This window comes from Conger conger, chromosome 6 (genome assembly GCF_963514075.1).
Source record: "Conger conger chromosome 6, fConCon1.1, whole genome shotgun sequence".
In the NCBI taxonomy this organism is placed as follows: Eukaryota; Metazoa; Chordata; class Actinopteri; order Anguilliformes; family Congridae; genus Conger; species Conger conger.
The window spans coordinates 9,388,359-9,402,376 of record NC_083765.1 but is presented as its reverse complement, the minus strand read 5'-3'; positions in this window follow the sequence as shown (position 1 = coordinate 9,402,376).

Genomic DNA, 14,018 nt, shown 5'->3' with positions numbered 1-14,018 from the left:
ACCACCACCGCACCACCACCAGCTTTTGGCTCTGTCCCAGGTCAGCCCCTCGAACTTGCCATTGATTCATCGACATGATGGCCCTTCCTTGAAGGGGGAAGGTTCATCACTCTGTAGCCAGATCGCCTTCCCCTCCTTGCCTTTTCTACTGTATAAAACATTTTGTTATTAAATCTATAAAAAACTTTCATTCTGGAGTCTCTGTGATTAAAATACAAATAGCCCAGGGCCGTGTTTCATGTATGTGGCTCACTCAGTTAAGTGGATTAGTGTGTTGACATTTTGGGGTCAAGTCAGGATTTTCGGTTTCGCAAAGCAAGCTCGCAATTGAAGCCGACTTGTTACCAGGGCAACAGTGAATTAAACCCAAACCTGCAAAACCTTAAGTTTAATGTGCAGTTAGTAGGATAACATGCAACCTGGTTGTTTCCACGATAGGGAAAACAAAAGCATGCATCTTTCTGCATGGAGTATTTAAGGCAGGTCTGGACAGATACCAACTGGATTGACAGCATCTCTTGTTAGCTAGAGAGCAAGCTATCCAAAGATTAGTTAGGTCCACTGAGTTTCTTCTTGGCTAGCTGTGTATAGTAGAGCTAATGCTAATTTTGATGTTACTTAGCCAGCAAGTAAGCTCTAAATAAATATCACAAGCATACAGGGCTTACATAGCTTAGCTAGCAATGATAAATTATTGGAAATATGGTATACCTTACATCTAGCTAGCTATAATTTAGAGATTAAGTAGCACTTAGGTGCTAGCTACCTAAAAGGCAAATCTTGGGACACAAGCACAAACTGACAGGACAGATGCACCCAACTCCACCAAACCGTAGCAACAGCCTGCTGATTCTAGTCACTGAATGTCAGCTAGTTCATAACCTTACCAATGTTTGCCTATAAATGAGAGCTAGGACCTTGTTCATTATCGATCATAAAGATCAAGCGCATAATGAGGTGAACAAAATGAACCATAATTCCTTCAGAAAAGCATTTGCGTGGGAAATAACACAGGATTTATCCTTCCCTCACAGCTTGTTGAACTAGTAAACTAATTGCGATGGGTTTAGCAAAATAGCCAACAGTAACATAGATACATTTAATAAAAATACATTAAAGAAATGCTGCCTGTGGAGTAATAATATGTAGCTACAAATAATCTGTGGGTGGCAGAGTTGAAGCTGCTACCTTCCAGGCTTCACAGGGGGAAGGAAAGTGCCACCCTTTTTGCCTCCTGTTTAATGTCAAAACATTTACTTGTTACCTGCTGCATAGCGTGCTACCTGAGAAAGAGTTTACAACAGCTAGGCTTTATATTGGCAGGCTTTACATATACTACAAAATAAAATATGTTTTTGACTCGTGCTTCGTTAAGAGAATTTCAATCTACGCTTCAGAGAAGATTTTTTTTTTTTTTTTTTTCAAATTTTGTGAACGCACCCTTGATGTACGATTACATAGTATTTATCAACATACACAATTTGTTAGTTGTGTTCTGATCACACATACATTTGTATACATTTGAAAATATTGATAAATGAGGCCCAGTGTGTCTACTCATGCAACTTCTGAATGGTTTATTTTTTGAACATGTTTTCTTTGATGTAGATAAATGGTATCAATGATTGTTAGAGTATGCCTGGCAAGTAAGGTAAGCAAGTCAACATAATGTTGCCTGCTTTGTGGATTGTGTTAATGTGCGTTTTTATGTCACTGTTGGATGGCAGCTTTCAATCTTTGAGACGTGGGGAACATCTCCACCGGGAGAAAAGCTTTTCAATCACTCTCCCAGCATGCTGACAGGGGTCGCCACCTCCAACCTCCCACTTACCCCGTCTTGGAATGCCGTGTTGAACCATTCAAGGTCCAAACTGTGCACTCTTAGCAGTGGCCATCAGTCAGACTGATTTACACAAAGAAACAAACGTGTCCGGTTTCCACGGCATGAACCCCCCCTCCCCAAAGTCCTGCCCACAGCATGCAGCCGAGGGCAAGGATGGAAGATGATTCATTTGCTTTGGGACTGGGCTACTGGGTTGCAAATCAAAACCCATCGGGCACAAGATCGCGGGCGCGTTTAATGACCTCTTTGTAAATATTTATTCATGGCGATAGCCGGGGACATGCATCTTCTAAAAAAAACGAAGGCACGCTACCGAGAGGCTAGCTCAGCAGCGGGGCCATGGCATACGTTTTCTCTAAATGTGTTATTTTTAATTTCTGATTTATCTGTTAATTTATTCATTTTTGTTCTGATGCTTTATTCCATGCTTCAGTTAACAATAACGTAGATTCTGGAGGCTGGCACTCGCGTGGGCCTGAGTCCCAAACTGAACCCCTGGTGGGGGTTGGCAGCCAGCTGGCTCCTGGTGACGTCCCCCTGCCTTTGCCAGCGAGGAGCAGAGAGCACATGGTGAATGATGGGCAGCTCCATCACAGCACCGAGTCGCAGCGCCATGGGCTAATCATCAGTTTGGGGTTCCAGCGTCAGACACAGGGTGAAGCCCTCCTCCCAACCCCTCTGGCAGGAACCTGCACTTCCCACCCCTTCTGAAAACATGCCACTCCTCCAAGCCATTGGGAATGCAGGGGCAGGCACGGGGAGCAGCCATTTCGCTGGTGACGAGAGAATGACGCTTTTCCCTTCAGAGCTTTTACTCCCCTTGACTCTCAATCGATAATGTCTGAATGCAGCCTGTTTTCCAGTTTCCAGGGGAGAAAAAAAAGTGATTTATTTGCCACAAGGTAGCCTTACAAGTGCCTTGTGCAGTCCGTGTTCCCGTGCAACTCCAGTCTGCGAGCAGGTTTCTGCTCGGACATTGTTTCATTTGTAGGGGCTCATTAAACCTCAGCTCATATACTGCCGGATCCCAATGGGCGCCCAGAGTGGAAATGTCACTTGGCAAGCATGTAGGATTACAGGGATGAAAAAGATTGCTGGAAGGAAATATTGTTGACTGATTGGCAGAGACAAGAGAATGAGCAACAACAGGCTTGTTCCTCTTGCAAACTGTCCTCCCTTGTTCTTTCATCTAGGGATTAGAGACTAAGAGAGAGAGAGTGGGAGAGAATCAATCTTATATATTCCTGAAGTGGTCAAAAAGAGTGCACTTTTGCAGTGTATAGTATCTCGACAGATAGGATATAGCAAGCCAAGATAATAAACCACGATATATTTGATACTAATACAAAATAACAAGATATCTCTTAGTTTCTCCCTTCCAACCACTCAATAAAGATTAGAGGACAGTGAAATGCGAATCCAAATAATAAGAAGTCCAAACTGTCAGTCGGCAGTAAGGAAGCAAAAAAAGAAAAATGCCTGCCGGGTTCTGGAATGCTGAGAGTTTGCATAGTGTTGCTGGATCCCAGCGCACACAATCACCACAATTATTAAATAATTCATGGACGATGATCATCGTTTGGGGCCTTGTTAACAATTCAGGCGCCCTCTTTGCATGGCAATGCACAGGACTACAGCTGCTGCATTACAAATTCAATTTCTTAAATGCCTACATTGCCACAATACATTGCAGAGTTGCACAAAAGGGATGTCAATATACTGAATAATAACATAACTGGAATAAAGAGTTCTTTCTCTATGGCGATGTTTTCAAGAATGTACAGCTATAGTTGTGAGGATTTTAATACAGACAGTTGCCTTGTGGGAGTGTTAAATTCAGAATAATTTGGTCATCCAAGATAGCTTTATACAGTATGAAAGCTCTGAAAAGTTTACAGAATATATTTTAAGAGTTCCACTCTCTTTCTGATTTTTCAGTTATGTCTGTGCACAGCATTTTAGTAGAGTTGTAAACAACTGCGACCTGTTCTCCCACTCCACTACAGAGACATAAGGTATCGTTGAAAGGTCCTGTAACATAAACCAGATGGCAAAATAAAAGCAAAACCTAATGACACGAGCAATCGCAAAAAAATGCAGCTCAACACACAGCATCAGTTCTCCCAGAGTACATCAAAGTCAAGAGCTGTGTAATTGTTTACCGGCATTTGCAGTTGTATTTCATCAAAGAGGTCAATCCATGCATGAGTTAAACGGTCTTACTGGGGAGGCAAGCGGATTTTCTTTCTGAGATTTCTACTCTTCAATGGTCACCTGCTATACAGATCCTGTAATCACAATAAGTTATGAATGAGCGTTTGAAGCTTACATTCGATTATTTGCTCGTAATTATCGTTTGATGAAAGGCTTGAAAGTATGCACGGCTCATTTACTCATGTACCATTTGAACCTTGTACAAGTCTATCAGGAATGTTTCCAAAACCAGACAATTTTGCCAATGGCAGGAAGTAGCTGTGCAGTGATGTAATACATTCTGCAGCTTAAGCCACGGCATGTGGTGTCAGCAGCGGCACTGCTTGTCCTGCAGGTGAAGATCGGGTCAGAGTTCACTGCGTTAATAGCCACTCGTGCAGACATCTGATGAGACACCTGAAGTACCAAACAGTGCCAAAAACAGCTCTACCATACAGCTCTGAATTATTGCAGCACTAAAACAACTGGTGCAGGCAGGTACAGCATCCTAAGTGACTGGAAGCAGCAACATCGTGGGAGGACAGAGAAGATGGCCTTCTGCTGAGAGAGTGGCTTAAACTGAGTCACGGTTTTGCACAGAACATAGTATGCCCCCCGTAGTATTCTCAGGAGACACGCAAGGCCTTTGAATACACAACATCACAAAGCCTGTGAATCAATCGCAGTTGTTCTTAACTGTAAATAATTCATGAATGTTTTGATTATGATTTGTTTTTGGAATTTTTATGTTAGCAAATAGGCTTACGGTTTGCTGACTTAATCTGAGTGATTGCTGAACTCAACAAACATTGTTTGCTTGTGAGCTAAAAAAAAAGTGAAGACTTGCATTTATTTGTAAGTTGAAACTAAGGGCCAAAGGTTCAATTTCATGATTCAGCATTCCACATGTCGCCAAGGACCCACCGGACACCGTTCATATTTTTTGCGCAATGTAGATCTCTTTATGTAAACTCCTACCCTTTGGCACACAGGTTGAGCTGGCCACAAACAGTGTTTTTCTCCTCCTTCTGAGCTCGGTCTTAAGGCCCCCAAAACAAGCAACTGGATCATTCAATTACTTTCAGGGAGGCTTAAATCAATCCAATCTATCAGACTTGCCAGGCTGTTTGTGACCTCCTAATGTTGCTCTGTCTCATGATGCAAGCAGCTGACTTGAAATGCACCACGGCCAAGTTAAATTGGCCATTGATCTCTGACTTGAACTTGTAAATAACCAATTTTGAAACTCAGGAGAAGCTACGCAAATCCAAAGCAAAAATTCACTCTGAAGAAAATGCTCAATGCTTGATATGTAACACCATTTTAAGCAAATTTGCTTAGACCTAGCATTGAAATAAGGGGTCCGTAATGGTGAATATATCAAAAGACATACCATTTGAAGGTGGGCTGGCCAAATGAGGATTGGTCAGACCTATTTGCATGGACAGGTAAAAAATGCAAACTTCACATTTACTGGATGAGGGTATACTTATATGGAACTTCATTTAGACTGCCCACACAGTGAATAAAGAGAGAGAGAAATTAGCCAGAACAGACATTGTCAAGTAAGTCTAATCTTTTCATTGTGTTCCACTGGCAATAATTATCTAATGTATTTAATTACAGGTGAATGAAAATGATATGTGTCATTCAGAACAATAATTCTTGTGATAATGAAATTCTGAATACCACTGGCTTTGTTATTGGTTATTACCTTGAACTACCTTTTCAAGGTAAATCATGATAGTCACTACATTAAATAAGTATTATAATCAATAAAGAGTGTAAATCCTTAAAATTGGTGTATTATTAAATCACCATCAAATATTATAAACAGTCTCCACTCCTAATGTGCTTGTATCTAGTATATCTGCCATTCAAATGTACTTACAAAATTGGTATTGATCTGTCTTATCCCTAAATAATTCTAGCATGAATCAGGTGGCACAAAGAGGGCCTTTACCGAGCACAATAAACAAACCCAAACCTCCAGATTTTATGAAACATAATTGGAATTATGACTGGAAGAGTGATTTGGTCTGATGAGACCAAAATATAATGTTTTGGCCATATACACAAATGACTGTTACACATTTAAAACAAGTAACTTCACCAATTCACAGCAGGACCTCTTTCTCTAATTAATACAGTATGTATTATGGCTGTAAATATTAATTGGATGTGGATTCATACTGTATTTCCCATCACAGTTCATGCTGCAGAAGCAATGAACTCTTACATTTATACAAAATGGTGGATTGGTAGCACTGAAAGAGTCCTACCGATGGCTGTGAGGGTTTGATCCAAGGCTGCTGATGCCCGAAGCGGCTGAGACTGTTAGGCTAATGACCGTCTCACACACAGAAGTGGAGCAGTAACACTGCCCTGTCATTGCAGCCGGGACGATCTTGTCCATTTTGTGTGAAGTTCCACACAGTGGCAGCGCACCCTCCAGTCAGAGAGCTGGAAGGCCGTATCACCAGGGACGGGTCTGAATGGGGCTTGTGTTTGGTGGTCTTGATTCCACAGACTCAATCTGCGATAGACCTTCTGGAAAGCATTAAGTTTCCTGGCCCGGGCTTCCTGCAATCGGACTCGCGCCAACAGATTTTTCGTAATGGTTTTTGTTGGATCCGGCGGTTTGTTTTATTCCACCCACCTACAGTACACTGATACTCTGGGCCCAGCCCTCCCCATGTATGCTAATACACAGCATACATGTGTATTAATTGCCACTTGGCATAAATAGCATCAGAGGACAATAGTAACCTTACGCTTTGATAGTGGAGGTTGGATGAATTATTCTTTTTTGCAATGTTTAAGGTTTACAATTTTACTCTGGAGTGGCTTTGTTGCTGTCGCTTCAAATCTAGGCTCTTGCTCGCCTGCCAATGGGACAGTGTGTGAAAACTGTGATCTATTAAGCCTGGCCTATGGTAAGCAGTTAGGTAATTATGCAGTAATGCCCAGAGAATGCTATCATTTGAGTGACATACTCATTATCTCCTCATACTGAGGAGCGAGTGAAATGGGAAAGAGAGAGGGTTTCAGCTGAAAAATGGAGAGAAGTGTAGCAGACCCGAGTGTTTCTGCAGCGTTTGGATGGGATGGCTATGGATATTCACACAGTGGGTGAGAAGTAAGTCTCATTTGATTAAACAGTTAGCCAGCATTCTTTGTTCTCTGTGAGCTGAGTAATCCTTCAGCCTTTGTCATGTGAAATGTGTTGGTGGCTAGATCGACATATACCCTATGGGGGGTGTGGTTGGGGGTTGGTTGTTGGTGTAGTTAGGATGATTCCAAGGGCCCTGATTGAAATTGACAGGGACCCTCAGAAAATATTACAACATAGGAATTTCTGGGGTGGTATGGCCCTAAGTGAAATCTTTACAGAGGACCTAAAATCCATGGTAGTGCCCCTGCATGAACCCAAAAAGTATGTACAGTGCATAATTTACTGAGGCACCACCAGAGAATGTTCCGGCTTTGAATCACCGCCAGCAGTTGGAATCCTGCCTTCCTCAGGAACAGTAGCTGTCTTTTGGTTGGGTTGTACCTCATTGGAGAGAGAGACAACTCATAGCTATGAGCCTGACAAGAGAGGCGAGTGTCTTGGTAAATACATTTCATGAACTGCACAATCTATGAATTCTCTATGAAGTCCCTTTCAGTGGTGTGCCCTGGTCTTAATCATTGTCATGTGCTCTCCCTGAGCATGAGAAGGGCTCTGTCTGCTAAGAGGAACTGTCCACTCATCATCTGAGCTATGTCTGCCCCGAGGTAAAACACCATATGGATCTTATTTGCAAGGTGGAAGTAAAGGTTACTTGCTTTTATGAGGAAATTGAATTTAGGACAGCAGACCCTATAGATAGAACATAGAAATAAAACAATAGTAAATTACAGAGCCAAGCTTTGCACAACACTGCTAAATTAATTCTGCTTATAAGACAAGTAATACTATTACAACGACTACTACTACTACTACTACTACTACTACTATGACAATGCTTTATATTATATTACCTTTCCTAACATAACCTAAACAAATGGATGGCACTGAAGATGACATGAAGTGTTTCATTTTCATTAAATGAGTCCAACAGTGAGGATCTTTTGTTTATCCAGTTTCATCTTTTATGTAAAAAAAAAAAAAAGGTTGAACAGAAAAATATGTTATTTATTATGCAGGGGAAACAAAACTGTATTTCTATATATTTCTGTATTTTGTTTTACTACGCTTAATTGAATTTGCATATGATTAACCTAAGATGGTGAAGTATGTTTACCAACTGTGAGTTTTTAAGTGGCTTTCACACCTAGTTAATTTGTTTAAGTGCAAATCACAGTTCATTTTTAGAATTTTTTTTTCCTTGTGGCTTCATACTGGTACAAATGGAAGATTATATATAAAATGACACAACAATGACACACCAGATGTGATATAGCTGTCACGGCAGGGGGGACAGAGGAACCAAAAGCAGACACAGGGGTGCAGAAAAAATGGCAGGTTTTAGACAGAGCCAAAACAAAAGGGCTCAGGAATAAGTGGGCTAGAACTGGGGTAGAAGAATAAAGGGCTCAGGACTCGGAAAGCAGGAAATGAAGAATTAGCAACGTGCAAGAGAGAAGGTCAGGTATAAATACGCAGGGAAATTAGACAACCTAGGCAGGGCATGGGAGTGAGGGCGGTCTAATAAATAAACATCAGGTGAGAAACATGAGGGCAATAATACAATAATGAGGGGGAAATGAAAATGCGGACTGGATTCACAAAGACATAAATGAAATACAAATGGCTCCGGGCTAGGGAGTAGACAATTGCACAGAGTTAAGGAAGGTAGTGATAGGGGAGAGCAGGTGAGAACATTTAGCTGAATCAAGGCAAGCAATTTAGGGATAGAACAAGGGGGGCAGAGTTATCGAGCAGTATTGAAGTAGAGGTAAAGTTAGTCTGTTAGTTCCATGATCAAGTTACAAATACCCAAAACTAGTGAATGTTAGTTTGTCAGTTAGACGAACATATTAGTGTTTTAATATATTTAGTACTGTACAAATTCTATGTCAGTTGGGATTAGTATATTAGTGCTATCTACAAACATGAAATAGAGAGAAAGCAGGAAGTAAGAACAACGAGACGGAAGGAATCGTGGGAAACCGGAAAATTCCGAAGGCACCCGAATAGTGAAGCATGCAGACAGGGGAGTGACTAGGGATCAGAAACATTCAGACACAGACATCAAAGGGGAAGACAAGTGCAAAGACTACGGAATGTAAAAAGAAAACCAGACATGAATAAGAAAAATAATACATTCACAAAAACACAGAATAAACTAACAGACAGAAATCAGGATCATAACAATAGCAGTTTGTGAGAACCTGGTCATCGAAAAGATTATTGGCCAACCATCAACGTAATAGTATGCTCAAGTTGTACCCCTGCTTCTTAAAAAACTCTGAATCTATTCAACCATGTTTTTCTTCACAGCTATACATGATTTGTAATTGATACATTTTTTTACTCTTGCAGTAAATTAAAGGAGTCAATTTTGCACCCACAGATTACGGTACTTGTATCTGTCAAACCTCGACTGCTGCTTGCTGTTGTATCACTATGATAAATCTGAGTGATCCAGATACAAACTTACTTTGGGCAAGCACAACAATAGCCTCACATGACGCAATGCCTCTTAGTGTTGAAATGGGCAAAACAACAGCAAAAAAAGAGCTTTTTTTTTCAGAGCAGGCAAAATTGAAAAACCTGGCCATCATAATTTCTCTTTCCCCACCTAGTGTTCATTCAACTCTAACAGAGTTTATACGAGTCCACTGTGGCTGTCGTGGACTCATATAAACTCTGTAACACTGAACATTTTATGGTGTATACATCAGTAGCTCTCTTCTGATGTACTCACCCACGAGCCAGTGACTATTTTACACCCTTAAATCTACACAGGACTACAGGCGATAGTGCCTGTTGGAGGTGAGCCATATGTCTCATTGATGATAAAGTTATTTTCTGTGGACAGTGGTATGCCAATTAAAAAGTATTTAAATATTAACAGTTGGATGTTTGGTTGGCAGTTTCCTGTTTTACATCACGTTTGACTTATATGTATATACACTCAGTGTGCACTTTATTAGGTATTTATTAAATACTTATTTCTTAGACTTCTACTGCTGTAGCCTATCCACTTAGAGTTATGATGCATTGTGTGTTCAGAGATGCTCTTCTGCATACCACTGTTGTAATGTGTGGTTATTTGTGTTATTGTCACCTTCCTGTCAGCTTTAACCAGTCTGGTCATTCTCCATTTTTGCACCATTCTTTGTAAACTCTAGAGACTAGTGTGTGTGAAAATCCCAGGAGTTCAGCAGTTTCTGCCACAAACAATCATTCCACATTCAAAGTCACTTAGATCTCTTAGTCACTTAGTCACTTTTTCCCCATTCTGATAGTTGATTTGAACATTAATTGAAGCTCCTGACCCGTATCTACATGAGTGTATGCATTCCACTCCTGCCACACAATTGGCTGATTAGATAATCACATGAGTAAGTAGGAGTAATAAAGTAAAAATTTTATAGATATATATATATATAAACAGAGTACATTTATTATAATTGTTTAATGGTCAGTGGCACCAAGTAAATGCAACAACATTAGACACAATTAAGATAGAAGGAGTCTAATGTTAATGGGTGATCTTTAAAACTGGCAACCTTGCTAATTACAAAGAGCAGGCTTTGGACCATGATCCGTTTAAGAGTAAATCCCCCCTCCCCCCTGTCTGCCGCTCACTCACTCCCACCAGTCTGGAGAGACAGCATGCCATCTCTGCCCCTGGGGAAAAGACAGGAAGGCAGAGACACATGGTGTGGACACAGTTACAGCCTGCAGGTTTCATCTGGATCTCACTCTGATGCCTCGACTCACCAAGAATCATCACGGCCCACGAAAGGTCAGACCTTACTGGTGTGTAGCAGGATCACTAATCATGTCCGCCCTCCCCACTCCCCAGACTGACATTCTTACTTTTGTTGTAAAGCTTGTCCAATCACTTCTAAGCACCAGGAACTTCCACCGCCGTTCAGTTCTCTGCTAAATAACGGGAGGGGGGACGGGCCCTGGGAAAGCACTTCATCAACAGTGTCACCTCTGACGGTGGAGAAGGACAGGCTCTATGTTAAATTTATTTTGTCTGCCTTGTAAATGTCCTTTGAAAAGTGTGGCCATGTAAGCTTTGGCAGCTGATCTTTAATGCAGGTTAGGGGAGGTAGAGAGACCTCAAGACTACCCAGGTAAAAAAAACTACACTTAATTTAAGTATACTTAGTATATATCCAGGTGCTCATGATAAGTACATGGGAATGATAGTGAGCACATTATTGATGTATTTTGTAGACTTATGGGTCTGCTGTAGCCTGTCCATTGACGTATGAACTGCTGCTCACTGGATGTTGAAGGCAAGATTACAATTTGCAAAGAAGTTCAGAGATGAGCCACAAACGTTCTGGAACAAGGTTTTATGGACTGATGAGACCAAGATTAACCAAAGTGATGGAAAGGCCAAAGTGTGGAGAAAGAAGGGATCTGCTCATGATCCAAAACATACAAGCTCATCTGTGAAGCACGGTGGAGGAAGTATCATGGCTTGGGCTTGCATGGCTGCTTCTGGACTGTGCTCACTAATCTTTATTGATGATGTAATGCATGATGGTAGCAGCAGGATTAATTCTTGAGGTAGAAAAGATGATACATAACTGGGGGCTTCTTCACCGTAATAATCTGGCAGAAAACAAAAACAATACTTCCAATTCAACTCAAGGTTTGACGTGTTGTATGTTCGGACATGCTCTTCTGCATACGACTGTTGTAACGTTGGATTATTTGAGTTACTGTTGCCTTCCTGTCAGCTTGAACCAGTCTGGCATTCTTCCCCTGACCACTCTCATTAGCAAGGCATTGTCACCCACATAACCTCCGCTACCTGGAAGCTTTTTTATTTCTCTGTCAACCTTTTGTCTGTTAAACTGTTGTGCAAGAAAAGAATCAGTTCCTGAGATACTCAATCCGCCCTTCTGCCTCCAACAATGATTCCACGGTCAAAATATATTTTTTCCCATTCAGATGTTTGGTCTGAATAACAACAGAACCTCTTTGACCATGTCTGCATGGCCCGACACTTTCAAGCTGACAGGAAGGCGATGGTAATTCAAATTACCATGCATCACAACAGTAATATTCTGAAGAGCATCACACAATAAGTTGAACCTTGAAGTGGATGGGCTCCAGCTCAAGAAAAACACACTGGGCTCCACTCCTGTCATCTAAGAACAGGAAACGTGGGCACAGGCTCACTGGTCTGAAGAGGACTGGAAAAAGGTTGCCTGGTTTTACAAATCTTGATTTCTGCTGCAATATGCAGGTGGTAGGGTCAGAATTTTAACATTGTGTTTTTATTGTGTCAATGGTTCAGGCTGGTGGTGGTGTGATGGTGTGGGGAATATTTTATTGGCACACTTTAGGCCCCTAAATTGAGCTCCAGGTAAACGTCACAACCTACCTAGTTGCTAGTTGCTGACAATGTACATCCCTTTATGGCCACAGAGTACCCATCGGCTGATAGGTACTTCCAGCAGGATGACGTGCCACGTCACACGCCTCTTTTACCGGACTCCACCCATCAGGGAAGGCATGGAAAGGAAGCCTGAAAAGGAGGTGTAGTTGGGGGAAGATGAATAAGGGAAATGGAATGTCCTTGCTCCTTCATACATCAGTTCAGTTGTCAAGCCTAGCAATGACTGTTGTGAGCATCAACCTTGCTAGTTTGACTCAGTGATAAAACCCTTATAACACACTATCACTAACTGCTCACTTCCAAAATAGGGCTACAAAGAAAGTAGCCTACCCATGGAGTGCAGATGGGCCTACTAATAATGAATGGAAGTTCTTTGAAATCACTCCAGATTGAAATTGCGTTTTTTATCCTTTCCTGCTTTGGCAATGATATTTTTATAAACTGTGATATTTATTAGGCTACAGCTAAGCTACTACGAAAGTGTAATGTTTCTTTATCTGTCCTGTTTGTATTTATGTTTATTCTGGTTATTTATTCATTATCATACATCCTTGGTTATTGTTTTCCATTACAGTTTCTCATTTGTGACCCCCTGTTATGTCTGCGCCTGAATGTTTACCAGCCGAGTCACTCCCCTGTCTGCGTGTCCCACTATTCGGGTATCTACGGCAGTTTCGGGTTTTCAACATTCCTTCCAAACTCGCAATTCTTACTTCCTGCTTCTCTTGGTAGTTAAATGTTGTAAAGCACTATTCTTACTAACTACTACTAATCTAGATATTGTACAGTACTAATCTGATTAATACACATACTGTCTGTCTAACTAACTTGCCCTACGATTGTGCAACGATTGTTTGTTGTACGTCGCTCTGGATAAGAGCGTCTGCCAAATGCCAATAATGTAATGTAATGTAAATGATATCAATCTTCTTCCGGGAACCACCCTGTCCAGAGGACGGCTGTTCTCCCTATCCCGTCCTGAGACTGAGACCATGGAGAAGTACCTCAGGGAGTCTCTGTCTGCAGGCATCATTCGCTCCTCATCATCACGTGCTGGAGCAGGATTCTTCTTTGTGGGCAAGAAGGATGGTTCCTTATGCCCATGTATTGACTACTGAGCCCTGAACGACATCACCATCAAGAATCGCTACCCTCTCCCCCTCATGGCCTCAGCATTTGAACAGCTACAGGAGGCTACCATCTTTACCAAGCTGGCTTTACGCAATGCTTACCATCTGGTGCGTATCCGTGAGGGGGACGAGTGGAAAACGGCATTCAACACTCCCTACTGGCCATTGGGAGTATTTGGTGATGCCGTTCGGGCTAACTAATGCGCCTGCCATCTTCCAGAATCTGGTCAATGATGTACTGGGAGACATGATCAACAAATTTGTGTTTGT